Below are 15944 nucleotides of genomic sequence, written 5' to 3' on the forward strand. Positions count from 1 at the left end.
GGAACAAGTTTTCTCCTTCTTAATTTACCTTTGTAGCATTGTCTTGAAGATGGTAAAATTTTCTTGTGTTAGAATAATTTTTCCACTTGAAAGTGATTGTCGAGGACTTTGGGTTTTCCTTTTATGTTGCCTTTTCTTCTAACTTGGATAACCTTATATAAATTGGGTTATGGTCTCATTTTAAGTTCCAAATATGCTCACCAATCTTGACTTCGTCTATCTTTTTTATTAAGATTCGAGAACAAATCACATAGTCAACGAGACTTGCCCCATTGTATGTATTGCAAGTGAAGTTCACATACCTTTAACTTCTATATAATCACACTTACAGTGGAAGGTGGAAAAATGATAATTTTTTTTGCCAAAACCTTGAGTTATATGGATCTCCTTAATTATACGATAAAAGGCAACGAAGCCACCATTATAAGCATGTTAGACATGACTAACAATGTTATATCACATGGACTTGCCATGGAGTTTCTATGATAAGAGGATCTAAACTACTTAGTGCATCATAACTTGCTCTCCCCCTTTATACATATATGATTCATGCACATGTGATGAATGTACTCATGCAAAAATTGAAATTGAGAAATTTACTTCGTTCAATGTTAAAGTAAGATGAGTACGTTTATGACAATAATATTTAATTAAATTTGGCGAAAATGTTAAAATAAGATGAGTATGTTTATGATAATAATATTTAATTATTTGGCGAAACATGTTGAGACTAGGCTCATTTGACCAACATCTCCAACTCCATATCACAACAATATTTGTCAAAATTGTCATAAAAAACAAACTTTCTCTATTTCAAATAAATAAAATAAAGGTTTTTGTTTTATTAGATTTTTTATTTACTTAAATTATGTTTCAAAGTATTTCTTGAGTTCATAATTTTTGGTTGGCCAAAGTTGATAATGGTAAATATTTCATTTTTTAAGACAAATTGAAAGACTGGATTATAAGTAAATACTTCATTACTGTAAGATTTTTATTATAGATTTTTAAAAGCTGTGTTTGTTAGTTGAGTATTAAGAACAATATAACAAGGCTTTGCAAAGTCTCTTAGAGTACTTCATTCAATATTCTGAGAGGCTTACTGAGTCCTTATTTATGTGCCACATGACCCCTAACATCTAAGACTTAAAGAGTTTGACCATTCTTATCAAGTGTCATATAATTCAAAAGGAATTCCAATGCTACAACCCCCAACTTGTACTATTAAAACAACCAGGAATGTGCAACCCCCTAAGATTACATAACCCTGCTATGAATATCTTAATGCCATGATTTACAATGATAAGATCACATGTTTTGATGTAAGATCATACATCTTAATATCTAAGGCACATTTACGATGTTTAATTGGGTCCATTGACACCCAAAATGAAAGGAATCCATGGTTGAACAAAGAAGCCTTGTGAAATAAATAAGGAATGCATCCAAACAACCATAAAAAATGGAAAAAGAGACCCCCAAAGATAGTGCTAAAGGTTGTAATAATTAAAGTAAGGTAAATCAATCAATGTGCAATAATTAGGATTTTTCGCGAGGTAATGATAAAGTATACGGTACAACACCATCATTGAGCTAAAATGTATAATGTCCTAATTCGACTAAGAACATACAACTTTAGAGACTCCAATATATTACCATGTCAACAAGAAGAACTAAGTTTCAAACTTCCATCTTGTAACAATGAATATTCTAATTGTTATAAGTGTATGTAAATTTTACAGTTACTCATATTGTAAATTTTTTTTGCAAGTAAAGTGTGTAGCAAAATTTTCTAATTATATATATATTTTAAAGTAATTTGAATGGTTTAAAAAAATGATCATTATTCTATTAACCCAAATTCAATTTCCATAAATAAGATGTTAAATTCTTAATAAATATATTATAATAATAACTTTGAATAAATCCTATAATATCTACAAATACTTTGATGGGTAAGTTAAATGCCATTACTAATTTTTTTCTCCAATAAATTTTCTCAAAATATACACATCATGGGAAAAGTTCATTTTCCACCACCATCATACAACCCACTAATTTAACTAAAAAGAGTTATTAAATCCAAACCTACTTGAGAAAAACTCAGAACCCTTGAACCTCACAAGTATGTAAGATGGGTTAAAAAACTCAAAACCTTTAAACCCCCAAAAGTATGTAAGATGGGTATAGATTTTATTATTTTAATAATAACAAAATGGCTTTTCGATGCACAATAAAATGCATACCAAAGTGAACCTATGAATAATCAAGAGATGCCTAGGATGAAGGCCTCCCAATTTAATTCGCTGCATCGCCCGATTCGACTAAATATCTTCACGCTCTTCGCTTTCTGAAAATAAAATGAAAAGGGCACCCTAGGATTCCCGTCTGCTGTATAATCAACTTGAATTCGCGATCGACAACAACACCTGGACATTTTTGAAACCCTAAGTTGTTACAGCAGCAGCAGAAGAGAGAGGGAGGACGCCGTGTTTAACAGAGGTCAGCGTATTTTTTAGTGTTCGTTTTTGATTAAAACCCTAGCTGTTTTGTTGCAGGCATATGTATGTACAGGTGATTATGTACGGAGCAGGGGATTTTAGGTTTCGAATTAATTAGACTAAAAAAACTATGGTCACCACTATTTTCGTGTTATTTTGTTTTGTTTGTTCACGTGCCCGGAAAATGATCATTTCAGTCAAAATGCCGATAATAAGTGGCGTTTACAACACCCTGGGACATCGCGTGTTTGCATCTCGCGTGTGTACGAATATATAAAATTCGATGACAAATGTCTGACTGAAATCTCCTTCGGAATATTGTAACTAGCATTCAAGAAATTGAAGGGAAAATTAATCTTCAGATGCAAGTTTGATACCGTATAATGCTCTGCATTTGCCATGAACTTTCAGACACTGTAAAAATTTGCATGCTACACTGGTTTTAGCAATTGGACTTGCGAGAGGTGCTGGTATACGGGTAACGCAATGGATAAAATTCAGGAAATTGCCTACAAAAAAAAGAGTCTAGATTAGAAGAGCTCAGTGTAAATAGTACAATGATCAGGCTCGAAAAGTTTGGTGGATTCAGGAGTTGGCAGGTGGGAAAAGTTAGAAGGATGGGATTTTTGGAAGGTTTTGTAAATACGGGACATATAAATTTCTATTCAAAACTCTAGGCGTTACTTTGAGTCAGAAATTCAAATAATCACATAAAAATATTTAAACATACACAAAACTACTAGAAAAGAGAGACACACAAGTCTCAATAACATATAACGTTATTCATAGTTTAGGTTTGTTCCTTCCTTTTTAAAGAAAGGTTTGGATGTTCGCTCCATCAATTGGGTCTGGTAATTTGGGTAAATAGTCTGACATTAGATGCGACCACGTTATCATACACTACTTAATACATTGAATTTCATTATCTATGGGAGTGTGCACATTGCATTGGGTCAACAATTTAACTACACACAGATACCAGCATGCAAAAATCACAGCAGATAAAATTCAAAAAATTACATGCAGTCATAGTGTGGATTCCCGTGCTGTCATGCTTGTGAAAATTCCTTGCTTTTTGTTGTTTAACCTCCATTTTTTTTTCTGTTTCACATTTTTTGTTAGATATTTAGATATTTTCATTCCTACGTTACTATATGTCCACCCTTTCCCGTAGTTGAAAATGAGATTGCCGGTACCTTGCCGGCTTCAATCAACAACTAGCTCATGAAGGGCCCCAGTCAACAATCTGCCAATGATAGTGAAAATGTCACAAGAGGGATTTGAACTTGGGTAGGGACTCAGGAGGGTAGTAGCTTCTACACTTTGCTACTCAAGCGAGACCCATTTATGATTTGACATATATATTTAGATATTATACAAGCTATTCTGCCAAATCGAGAAGCATTTTATTATTTTTGGAATTTGCTTTGAGATTTGTTGTGGCCTGCGCATAACACAGACTTCAGTAATTGGAGAGTGTATCCTGCTTTTCACTCAAGAAAGCCAAATTTTGTTACAGGATTAGTGCAAAGTGAACTAAGTATTTCGGTCTTTGATCCATGGACAATAGTATTCAGGATATGTTCGAGTATAAAACTGTGAAAAATATTTTATTTGCAGTGACAACAGAATGAGAATATTGGCTTTGTTAAATTCCCTAACGCCAGGAAATTGGCAAATTACTTCCTAGTAATATTCTTGTTGAGAATGAACTGAAATTAGAGCTTACTGAATAAAATGCACTACTGGGATTTTAAGCTGGTAAATAAAATAATCAGTGGAAGCAAATGAAACAAATTTGCTCACATGCACTTAAAATATTTATACCCTTCATTTCTGCTTTTCATTAAAATGATACCCAAGCATACAAGGGTTCCCTTCTTGGGAAAATGGCCCACAGAGAATTACTGGAAAAATTACAGCAATTCAATCCTGGCAGATCTGCCCCCAAAGATATCCAATTTGCATCTATGCTGCTCTGTATGGCCCTCATATGGCCTAGTAAAAATCCTCAGCACTCTCACGACCTGATATGGCCTACATATGGTCTTCTCAACCTGTGTATGGCTTGTCAGCCTGAGGTCTGTGTGCAGCCTGGTACTTATGGCCTCCCCTCCTGCTGCTTCTGCATGCTATTACGACTGAATACGGCCTCCACTACTGCACCCTTCTGCCCATGTGATTGGTGCCCAAAAATATAGTATGGCCTCCACTTGTGCTGCATGGGCTCCACCTGTTTTTGGCTGCTGAATTATCCTCATTGCTGGCCTGTCTCCTTTCCTCCCATAGCCTGAACACTGGATGACGATCCTTCATCAGTGATCACCCTTGCTATTCTCCTTGAATCACTGTCCTCTGTGACTAAATCACTCAATTTCTCTGGTGTGTCTATTTTCTTCACCTAGCCTTGATTTTATAATCTCGAGTTATAATTGAATCAATTAACCCTATTATCCCAAGTGATTGGTGGTTGAGATTAGATCTCATTTCATTTGAGATCAATGGTCAAGATTCATTAATTCACTAATGTAAAAAACCTTTACATTTTATTAGATCAAACCTATGTTGTGCAAGTTTTTGCGACGGGTGAATGGCAAGGACGAGGGGATGTGTTTTTGAGACAGCCAGAGCGCACCCCAAAGTTTTCAGGGGATGATGGGTTAGGGATGACAATTATATACCTTAAAAGAATATTAGAAATTCAGATTTCACTATTAACATTTGTAGTTGCTTCAAGCTTGCAAGCATAACTAGCTATAGTACATAGTATTATGCACAACCCTTACACTTTGCAACTATGAAAAACCTTGAGCAATTTAAAAAAATGATTGAGTGACATTCCATAATTGGGTGCTAGACGTTAGCAAAATGCACTTTACCTTTAGGAAACTTAAGTGTAACTATTTTCAATTTGCAATAAGGTCCATGAAGGGACTATGAGATAGAGAATTGTCTCTATAGCAACTTTTCTTCCTCATATTTCTTGTTAATGATGATTATATTAAATGCAAAAGGCATTCCTTTCTAAATAAGTTTTGCAAAATTTTACAGCTGAAACCACTATAAATAACTTTGAATTTGTAAAGAGATTAGATTCATATTTCAGTACCCAATCCAAGTCACACTACTATTTGATTCTTTTAACAATACACGAGGTTGGGATGGTGGAAGCATTAGTGTCACGCCCCTACACCTGCGGTGATCTTCCAACCGCTTGTAGCGAGGTGCGGCACCACCGAGCACTTTCTTTTTAACAATACTAACACCCGTGGACTACGCCTACTTCAACATGAACATACTTAGCTTATGTTTTTACAATTGAATAAAGCATTATCCTTTATACTTTAGTGAAGACCATTCTCAATTATTAACCATGAACAATAAACCGAGAACATCAACAATAAGCAAGTACAAAGGGAGGGGCAATTCCCAGAAAGTCTGCCCAACAATATATTATAATAGCTTCTTCAATATTACAACACAAGTAATGCTTGGCAAACTCCAAGCCAATACTTAGAATAATTTCATAAACCAACCTTTTACAAATTATGTGCACCTTTGCACAAAGTGGAATGCTCACCCGAGCCACCTATTTCACCTTGTCAAATCCTGCACACAATTATCTGCACATAACTCCCACCTCGGCACGCTTGCCTCACCCAAACCGCACTTAAAATCAAAACTGCACCTTAGAAGTGCTGCGCATGAGATATGCGCAGTCTTCTTTACCCCTGCGCTGTTTTACCCCTTGTGCGTATGAATAGTGCGAAGATATGTTCGATGGTTTGAAATGAATCGCAGTCCATTCGATATATATGCTAGTGAGGTCGCAAATCCATCCTCGGCCGACCTTCCAATTATTAACACGAACGCCCACGTTTAGCTTGCCTCCAACGTCGGCTCGCCCAAGTGCGGGTGCGTTCTCACACATGCCCTCGTCGTTTACTTCGCGCCCGCCTTGCGCCCGTCGTTCATCTCTCGGAGGCCTTACATTCTCCTCCACCTGAAATCGTTGTCGTCCTCGACAACATATCATCCTGGTAGCTCTCTACCAAGATCATCATTCATCCACGATGTCGACCTTTCTACACAAGGCAAACATCCTTGCAACATATGTAGAGACTCTTTCTCCACTATGTCTCGGCCTAGTGACCGCTGCCACCAAGCTCACCATACCAAAGTATGTATCTCCATAATCCATGCTCAGGTCCATGGAAACTCCATCCATCTCATCTGCAACATGTTGCCCATATGTGTGTCTCCTCCAAGTGAAGGGAACATCTCCTCAAACCGACTCTTGATGTGCCCCATTCAGGTCCATGAAGCTCTCTTCATCATCTGCAATGTGCCATCCTCAAGTCTTCATAGAAACAAGTATGCACTTGTCTCACCTATCCATGTGCTGCCCATGATCCTCGACCAAATCAGCTCTCATGTATAGAAAGTAGTTGAGTCTCGGCTCAACCCATGCTCAAGTGTATCACCAAAGCATCATCATCACCATCGTTGTAACTCCATCACTCCAAAGTGCCTTATACTGATCCTCTACATCAAGTCACTCTTCCAAGCCATGCCCATACATGTACTTTGAAAGTATGCATCTCATACTGCATCAAAGTCTCAGCTCCTCAATGCATTAGATCCTCAAAGTCCACCATACATGAAGTCCCTAAAAGTCACAACAACCTCATGTCCTCATGAGCTCCATAACCCATCCCCAACCAACATCTTAGCAAGCATACAAGATGCCTCAGCTCCCCATGTAGTAGGAATGCTCCATAGTTGCTCACAAGTCCATTCAAGTCTTCAATCTTACCAACTCTTGATGTGCCCCATTCAGGTCCATGAAGTCCTCTTCATCATCTACAATGTGCCATCCTCAAGTTCCCATGTTACACTAGCAAGTCCTCCTGCATAACATTCCTGCCTTAGCACTCCTCTTTGGATGTCCCTTGACATCTCTACAAGTGCTTCCACACAATGTCCTTGCATAGGTCTGCCGTGCTTCATGTCTTCAAGTCTCCAACCTGATGTCCATGACTAAGCTGCCCATGTAGTCCAACCAAGTAGACACATCACAACATCTGGTCATCTCATCCAAGTCTTCGATCTTCGGTTTAGTGAACTCGGTCACCCAACCATCTCATCATCATCATGTCATGAGTTCCTTCACCATAGCTCCTCCACCAAAGTGTCCACCAAGACTTGCTCTTGGTCTCGGCCATGAGAAGTCCACCCAAAACATCACAAGTGTGTGCCCTCCTCAATCTGTCCATGAGTCATGCCGGGCACTTAGCCAATTCATGTGGCTAAAGCATGACTCATTCTTCCACAACGATCATCAAGTTCCACCCTTGTCCCGGGTCCTTGCACCTTTCATCATAAGGTCACAAGTAACCCCAACAAGCTTTCCAACAACTGACAATCCTTGCTCTTCCATACAAGGTTCCATCATAGTCATCCATGGTAAGATGTCCTCTTGTCTTGGCAAACTGGCTTTGCCCTTCCTTGCACATGGTCCATCTTCCAACTGCCCAAATGAAACACAAGTATGAATACTTACTTCATCATCATGAGGCTCCTCCATGTGAGTGACCTCATCCATCCATGTTGACAAACTGCACGACCCTGGTTCAACTTGATCAACCTCAAGTTCATCCTCCATCATAGTCGTGTTTGCAACATCTTCATCACAGAAGGGGACAACAATAGCCTTGTTGTCCTTCAAGAACTCTTGTCCAAGTATCACATCGAAGTCATTCATCTCCATCACTATGAAGTCCAACTGACCCTTCCATTCTTTCATCTGTACAGGTACATCGTGTACCAAACCTGCCACCTTAGCTCTAGAGTTTACTGCCTTGACCTCCATATTAGATGTCAGCCCAGCCTCTTTTGCTAACCGTGTTGTCATAAAGTTATGTGTAGCACCTGTGTCTACCAGAGCTTGAATGGTCTTGCCATGAACCATCAAGTCTACGAAACCCAGACTATTCATCCATGATTTCTCCATAACCTTATCTGCATCGGCTTCACCTGTCATCAATTTCCAAGTGTCCTCACACTTGCTCCACCAGCTCCTGACCGAGCTCTGATACCAACTGTCACGCCCCTACACCTGCGGTGATCTTCCAACCGCTTGTAGCGAGGTGCGGCACCACCGAGCGCTTTCTTTTTAACAATACTAACACCCGTGGACTACGCCTACTTCAACATGAACATACTTAGCTTATGTTTTTACAACTGAATAAAGCATTATCCTTTATACTTTAGTGAAGACCATTCTCAATTATTAACCATGAACAATAAACCGAGAACATCAACAATAAGCAAGTACAAAGGGTGGGGCAACTCCCAAAAAGTCTGCCCAACAATATATTATAATAGCTTCTTTAATATTACAACACAAGTAATGCTTGGCAAACTCCAAGCCAATACTTAGAATAATTTCATAAACCAGCCTTTTACAAATTATGTGCACCTTTGCACAAAGTGGAATGCTCACCCGAGCCACCTATTTCACCTTGTCAAATCCTGCACACAATTATTTGCACATAACTCCCACCTCGACACGCTTGCCTCACCCAAACCGCACTTAAAATCAAAACTGCACCTTAGAAGTGTTGCGCATGAGATATGCGCAGTCTTCTTTACCCCTGCGCTGTTTTACCCCTTGTGCGTATGAATAGTGCGAAGATATGTTCGATGGTTTGAAATGAATCGCAGTCCATTCGATATATATGCTAGTGAGGTCGCAAATCCATCCTCGACCGACCTTCCAATTATTAACACGAACGCCCACGTTTAGCTTGCCTCCAACGTCGGCTCGCCCAAGTGCGGGTGCGTTCTCACACATGCCCTTGTCGTTTACTTCGCGCCCGCCTTGCGCCCGTCGTTCATCTCTCGCAGGCCTTACAATCAGACTCGAATCGCTCCTTGAAACCCATGTGCAATATGCAAAAACTGGGATAACAAATGAGAAAGAACAAGAGTAATAACCTCAAGGATTAGCCTTTTGAAATGTTGCATTTCCTGTTTTCTTGACATGGAGGCTTTGCTGCTTGTATTTTTGTTGCTGAAAATACAATTTTTAAATCACTAGAAACCCAAATTGAAATCCATCATAAAAAACCCATGTTTTGAACTACAATTTGTACAATAGATTTAGATTTTGTACAATACAAAAATAATGGATGGGAAAAATGATAACATTGTTCAATCATCAATGTCCATGATTGTCAAAACTGAAGATATATGCTCAGATTATCCCTCAAATCTGCCCAAGAAATCCTTGAAATCTGCCCGGAAAAATCTATGAATCCTTTGCGGAATGTCCTTGAAATTTGTCTGGAATGCCTTGGGGATGGCCAACAAGTTCCCAATAGTTTAGGGACATTTTTTAAGGGTCCACAAGTCCTTAGAACATGGGAACACAGGGTACATGAGTTTTTTGTGGGAGGATGGTTCCCTGTGCAACAAGGACTAAACTCACTTTTATAAAAAGCACTTCACTTTAATAATTCCATCAATTAAAGTGAATTACTAAGGTAAATATTTTGGATGACATACACATGTCTTGACACTTAGAGCTATGTGGAAGTTTCTGTTTGATGCTACAAACATCAATATTCCCTCTTAGCAAGGAAGGAACTTCTTGAAGAGCCAGTTGGAATTGGCTTTCCTTTCAATCTTAGCATAATGTCCTACTTTACTTTCGATCTTAGCATAGTGTCCTACCATCATTCTCCACCATGGCATTCCTCCAAACTTGTTGGTCTACTGCTTCTTCAATGATGCCACTCAATAATGCCATATAGTTCAGAAACTTCTTTGGAGGCTTGCTCCCCCAAATGTGCTCCTCAGAGCCTCAACATGCTCCTGAGCATCCTTCAATGTCTACATAAACCACCTGGGTCTCCTAACAAAACTTAGAGGAGCTATTGACTCTTTCGTCCCACCTAAAGTCTAATTCCCTAAACTAGAGGTTGTTGCGTGTTGTCCATCCTTCCAAGCCTCCTTCTCCTCGTCCTTTGCCATTGATAGTGGGTCATTTGACTTGCCATATCGTTCTCCTTGAACTTTACATCTCTACCCACACCTGTCTTCCTTTGTGTTGGAATGAAGATCCTTTAAGCCTTTTAAGTTTTGCTGCAACCCACAAATATGCCTTTCTCTTTTGAAGGCTTCAACTTCATTCTCTTCTCCATAGGGCTTGGATGTATACTGGACAACCAAAGATCTGGAAGTGCCTTATATATGGTTGCACCCTAGTGAATGTTTCCTTTACATCCTTTTCCTTGAATATCCTATGAGGATTCTTTTTCTGAATACTGATGTATTACATACCTTTTCCCAAAGAAACACGGGCAAATCTTGGTCGTGAATCATAACTTTGGTAGCTTGAAATGATATATCGCTTCTTTCTCACCGCAACCCCATTTTTGCTTTGGGTTGCATGAGACTGTCAACTCCCTCTTGATTCTTGGCTTACAAAAATCCTTGAAGTCATTGGAAGTGTACTCACCCCCATTATCTTATCTCAAGACCTTAATCGTACTTCTTGCTTAGTTTTTTACGAGAGCCTTAAACTCCTGAAGCTGACATAAGGCCTCATCCTTGGTCTTCATAAAGAAGATCTAGGTTTTCCTAGAAAAGTCATTAATGAAGGTCACATAGTACGATTCCCCATGATTGATGTCACTGACATCAATCATCACACATTTGAATGAACGAGATCCAAAATACCCTTGGACCTACATTGCGTCTTGGAAAAACAACCTTGGCATCCTTGCTAAGTGCACACCCTTTGTACATGCCCTACTGTTCAATCTTGAAATTTGGAAGTCTAGTTACAATCCCCCTCAGAACCAACAACGCCTTATAGTGCAGGTGTACCATCCTCCCGTGCCATAACTCACACAGGTTGTCATTGACTTACCTTGCAATATGTATAAATTGCTTTCTCTAACGCCAATGACAACTGTTGTGTTGGGGCTAGATCTCTCTAGACAAAGGAGTACTTGCCCTTTCGAAACATGGTGAGAAAGCCCTTGTCCTCCATAATTGAGACTGAGATTAAATTCTTCCATCTTAGTACATATAGCACATCTCGAGCCTCCAACGAACTACCTAACTCAACTTGGAAGTTAGAACAAAATTGTCCCCTACTCCTTCACTGCATACTTGGCATCATCACCAAGCTACATGAATCCTCGAGTCTTTCTCCGACAGATTGCTAAATAGCTCCCGTGCTTCTGTTATGTGATGAAATGCACCATTTTCCAATTAACATGCACTCTTGGTGATTGTGTTGGTAGAAAGACAAAAAACTAGCGATAAATCCTTTTCAAGCTTCACAACGGAGTCATCCAACTAAGTTTTTGTTGATGTTGCTATCTACTGCATTTTTCCTTTACCTTGTTTCTTCTTTGGACACTAAGATGCATAATGTTCATCCTTGTGCATATGAAACACTTGATATTGCTCAAGTCTTTCTTCTTGCCTGATTGTGAGGTTGAACTCTCACCTCTACCCTTCTCTTGGAACACTTTTCGTTGCCCTTTCTTGCGATTGACAAGGCTAGGTTCTCTTCTCCTCCTTGCTTGGTAGCTTTGGACTCTACTCGAGCCTTTTTCTAGATATGCATTCATCCCAAACAATGTTAACAGACTTAGAATTGGCAATAAATCGACGAAGCAAAAGAGTGAACAGTTTTAATCGGGTCGGGAAAAAATAGGTGAATTCAATAAATAAATATATACACATATATTGAGCTAAAAAAAACATTTTCCATTCATATTCAATAAATCCATGTCCAAACAATGCATAATATCAATAGATTTCCAAAATATCATGAATGAATAATTATCTCACATATGTTATGAGTCCAAACATGATTGAAAGTACTGAGTCTTGACTCCTAACTAGTGACTACATAGAACCAAAAGCATCTGCTTCTAAGAGGTTATAAAATACTACATACTAATTAGTAAAAAAACAGTAATTGAAATCTCTTGATTGCTGCTGAAATGATACGATAATGATTTGCTACTGAAATCTCTGACAGAGCACACACTAAAGCTAACGCTGGAGCACACTGCACACTATGACTCTATTATGCGGAGTAAACTAAAACTGAAACCATGCCTCTATTACCTTCTCGCTGTTTGAGTTGTCGGGCCTGAGTCGGGCCTGAGCAATGAGTAGTGTGTTACAAATTGACATTTAAATTTTAACCTAACTACACTGTTAAAATTGGCAACTAGGGCCAAACTCCACATGGGTCATCTCATTTATGACAACTGATATTTTTATTAGATTCCTCTCTCTGAGAGGTGTAGGATTGATCTGAAGATCATTTTGTTCTGACATGTACAAATGAAGTTATGAATTTATTTTGATTATGGACAAATTGCTAAGGTCAACTAGCAAACTCATGTAGGTTTAGAAGCGCAACAGTCACCTCTAATTATCCTCAATGTTAGCTTATAAATACATGATGCCTCATCCTCATTTGGACATCACTCATCTTCACACATCTCTCTCTCCTCTCCTGATTGGGTACGCATTTCTGGGTTGTTTCTCTTTCCACACGTGCGAAGGCAATCTGTACTGTTTGACCAACGTTGACTATGGTTAGGGTTGACCGCAGGTTGACTGTTTGACTAGACTTTGACTGGGCAGAATTTGATTGTTTTGAGGGTTGTTTCATTTAGCTGTTTGGAGGCTGAAGTTGACCAAATCTTTGAGGGTCAAATTTGCCTTGTTGACCAACGTTGACTTTTCTGGTTAGGGCTCTTTTGCTGCTGTTATAAATTATTAGAATTTGTACATTGTACTATCTCTCTCTGTTGAACTATTGAAGACTAAAAGAAGATTTGATCAAGGGTTCCCCACATTAGGGTTTGTCCCTGACTGGTGCCACATCTTGTGTCCTTGTCTTGGCTTGTCTTCTACTGTTTATGTTTATGTTCTATCAACGTTTTACTTACATGTTTATGTGATTGCTAAACTGAAATTGATATTGGGCTCATAAAGAAATTGAAGTAAAATTGCTCTAAAGCATAGAACATACCATTGTTGCCTAAAATTAACATGGTATCAGAGCTTAGGTGAAGACAAAGCCCAAGCAAGAGTGAAAGAGCAATCACCAAAGATAGTTGGACAAGGACAAAAGACTCAATGGGTTCCTCCCTCATTGTAATTCCCGGCTGAAGACAAGCTCCATGATAAATCTGACTATCGTGGATGGAAGATGTCTCTTGATTTGACCTTGGAAGAGAAGGAAGTGATGGATTATGTGCAGGGTAAAATCCCTAAGCCTCCTTCAAATGCACCGACTGCTGTGAAGACCAAGTACAATAATGCTGAAGTCAAAGCAAAGAAGATTATCAGAGATTCCATTGATAGACATCTGGTGGCCTATATCTCCGAATTGAAGACCTCCAAGGAGATATACGACAGGTTGGTCGACATGTTCAAGGTTAGTAATGCTAATCAAATTCTCTTTCTCAAGAATAAGTTGAAAGATATTAAGAAGGGCAAGGATGAGGACATTCAATCTTATTTCTTGAGGATTACTGAGATCAAGAATGATCTACTCTCGATTGGAGAAGTCATTCCTGACAGGGAACTTACTCTCACCACCCTTGGAGGACTCCCACTTGAGTGGTATGTATTTAGAACCACTATACTCAACAATGATCGAATTCCAGGGTTTGAAGAATTGATGTTGAGATGCATTCAAGAAGAAACAAGAATGGTGGAGCAAGAAATGCCTTCTAATAGAAGCAATCCCACTTCTCTGCTCATGCCAAGAGGAAGAACAATGCAGGTTCAAAGAAGCAAAGTCAAGGAATATCAGGATTCAAAAATGGAAGGAAGGGAAGATGCTTTGTTTGCAATAAGTTTGGCCATTATGCAAGAGAGTCTCCTAATAGAAGGGATACACCTCGAGATGATGACTATCATAACAACTCTAGGGGCAACTTCAACAACAACGATCAAAGGAATGGCAGGTCCAATGCGAAAGGAAAAAGGCGGGGACATCAAGGAAATGGTCGAATCTCCAAGAAATCAAGGAACTCCAGGTATGATGAATCCAATGTTTTTAACAATAAGCAAAAAGAGTACTATCTTATATTGGCCCTCTCCACTGCGTCTCCTCCAGACACTTTGGGAAACTGGCTGATTGATAGTGGTACCTCAAGGCACTTCACCGAATACAAGGAAGCCCTCTCTAATCTGATAAAAAAGGAGACAAACTTGGAGATCATCCTTGGAGATGATGCCACCTATCTTGTGAAGGGAGTAGGGAATGTTACCCTTCAATTGAATCAAGGTAACACTATTCATTTGCAAGAAGTACTATATGTACCCGATCTCAAGAAGAACCTGGTGTCCATTTCAACAATGGAAGATAAAGGATTCAAGGTGGCTTTTATCGATGGAAAGGTACGTGTTTGGAAAATAAATTTCAAGGATGCTTTTACTCTTGGGTTCAAGGTTGACAATTTGTATCAAGTTGGAGGAAGTCCATTGGGAGCCATGTCTTACGACACATCTCTACAATTTGAACGATGGCACCGGAGGTTTGCCCATCTTCATTATAGGGCCCTACCCTATGTGAGACAGATGGTGACAGGTATGCCCGAGTTAGAATCCAATGAATTCCAAGATTATTGCAGAGAAGTTGGCATTAAGAGGGAGACTACAATGCCATACACTCGCAAGTAGATTGGTGTGGCTGAAAGGAAGAATCGCTCTATTGTAGAAGTTGTCTGTGCCATGCTTCATGATCAAGGCCTTATGAAGTTTCTATGGGGTGAAGCTGCAAATATCGTCGTGTATGTTCAAAACCGATGCCCTCATCAAGCATTGGACTCCAAGACTTTCAAAGAAATGTTCACTGGTAAGAAACCCGATGTCTCTCATTTTAGATTTTTTGGAAGCCCCGTATATTTTCATGGGCTGAAAGAGAAAAGAAGCAAATTGGGTGCATCGGGGAAGAAAGGAATCTTTGTGGGCTATAGTAAATTTTTTAAGGGATATAGAATTTATGTGGCTGGTCAAAAGGAGTTGAGATAAGTCATGACGTCACCTTCGACGAAGATATGGCCCTCAGGAAGATCAACAACCTTCCTATCCTAAGGAAGGACAAAGAAGCTGTCACCGGAAATTAGGGTGAAAAAGAGGATGAAACAATGCCTGATGTTGGTGAACCTATGGATCCTATTGATCCACTCCCTCATGAGCCTTCCTCCTCCAAGAAGAGACCCTCATGGCTTAGGGAGACTCTCGAAGATGCTGAGAGGCACATTGCACCAAGGGGGATTTTCGTTAAAGCAAGAAGCTGAATAGGTACCAAGGATATTTGACTGCCATGAGCACTATCATTCAAAATGAGCCTTCATCATTCGAAGAAGCTGAGAAGCAACAAGTATG

The 15944-nt window shown here is 39.2% G+C and overlaps 1 protein-coding gene across 1 annotated transcript in view; it reads left to right on the top strand.

The window, feature by feature from the left end:
- Nucleotides 1-2260: 2260 nt before the first annotated feature.
- Nucleotides 2261-15944, top strand: part of LOC149156955 (pre-mRNA-processing protein 40C-like) — a 107112-nt gene continuing 93428 nt past the window's right edge. The window contains 1 exon segment of the mRNA XM_089438902.1: nt 2261-2502. The gene's annotated coding sequence lies outside the window, so the exon portion shown is untranslated.

This window comes from Pinus tabuliformis, chromosome 9, assembly GCF_031772625.1.
Source record: "Pinus tabuliformis cultivar Carrire ecotype Pingquan chromosome 9, CPIR1, whole genome shotgun sequence".
NCBI lineage: Eukaryota > Viridiplantae > Streptophyta > Pinopsida > Pinales > Pinaceae > Pinus > Pinus tabuliformis.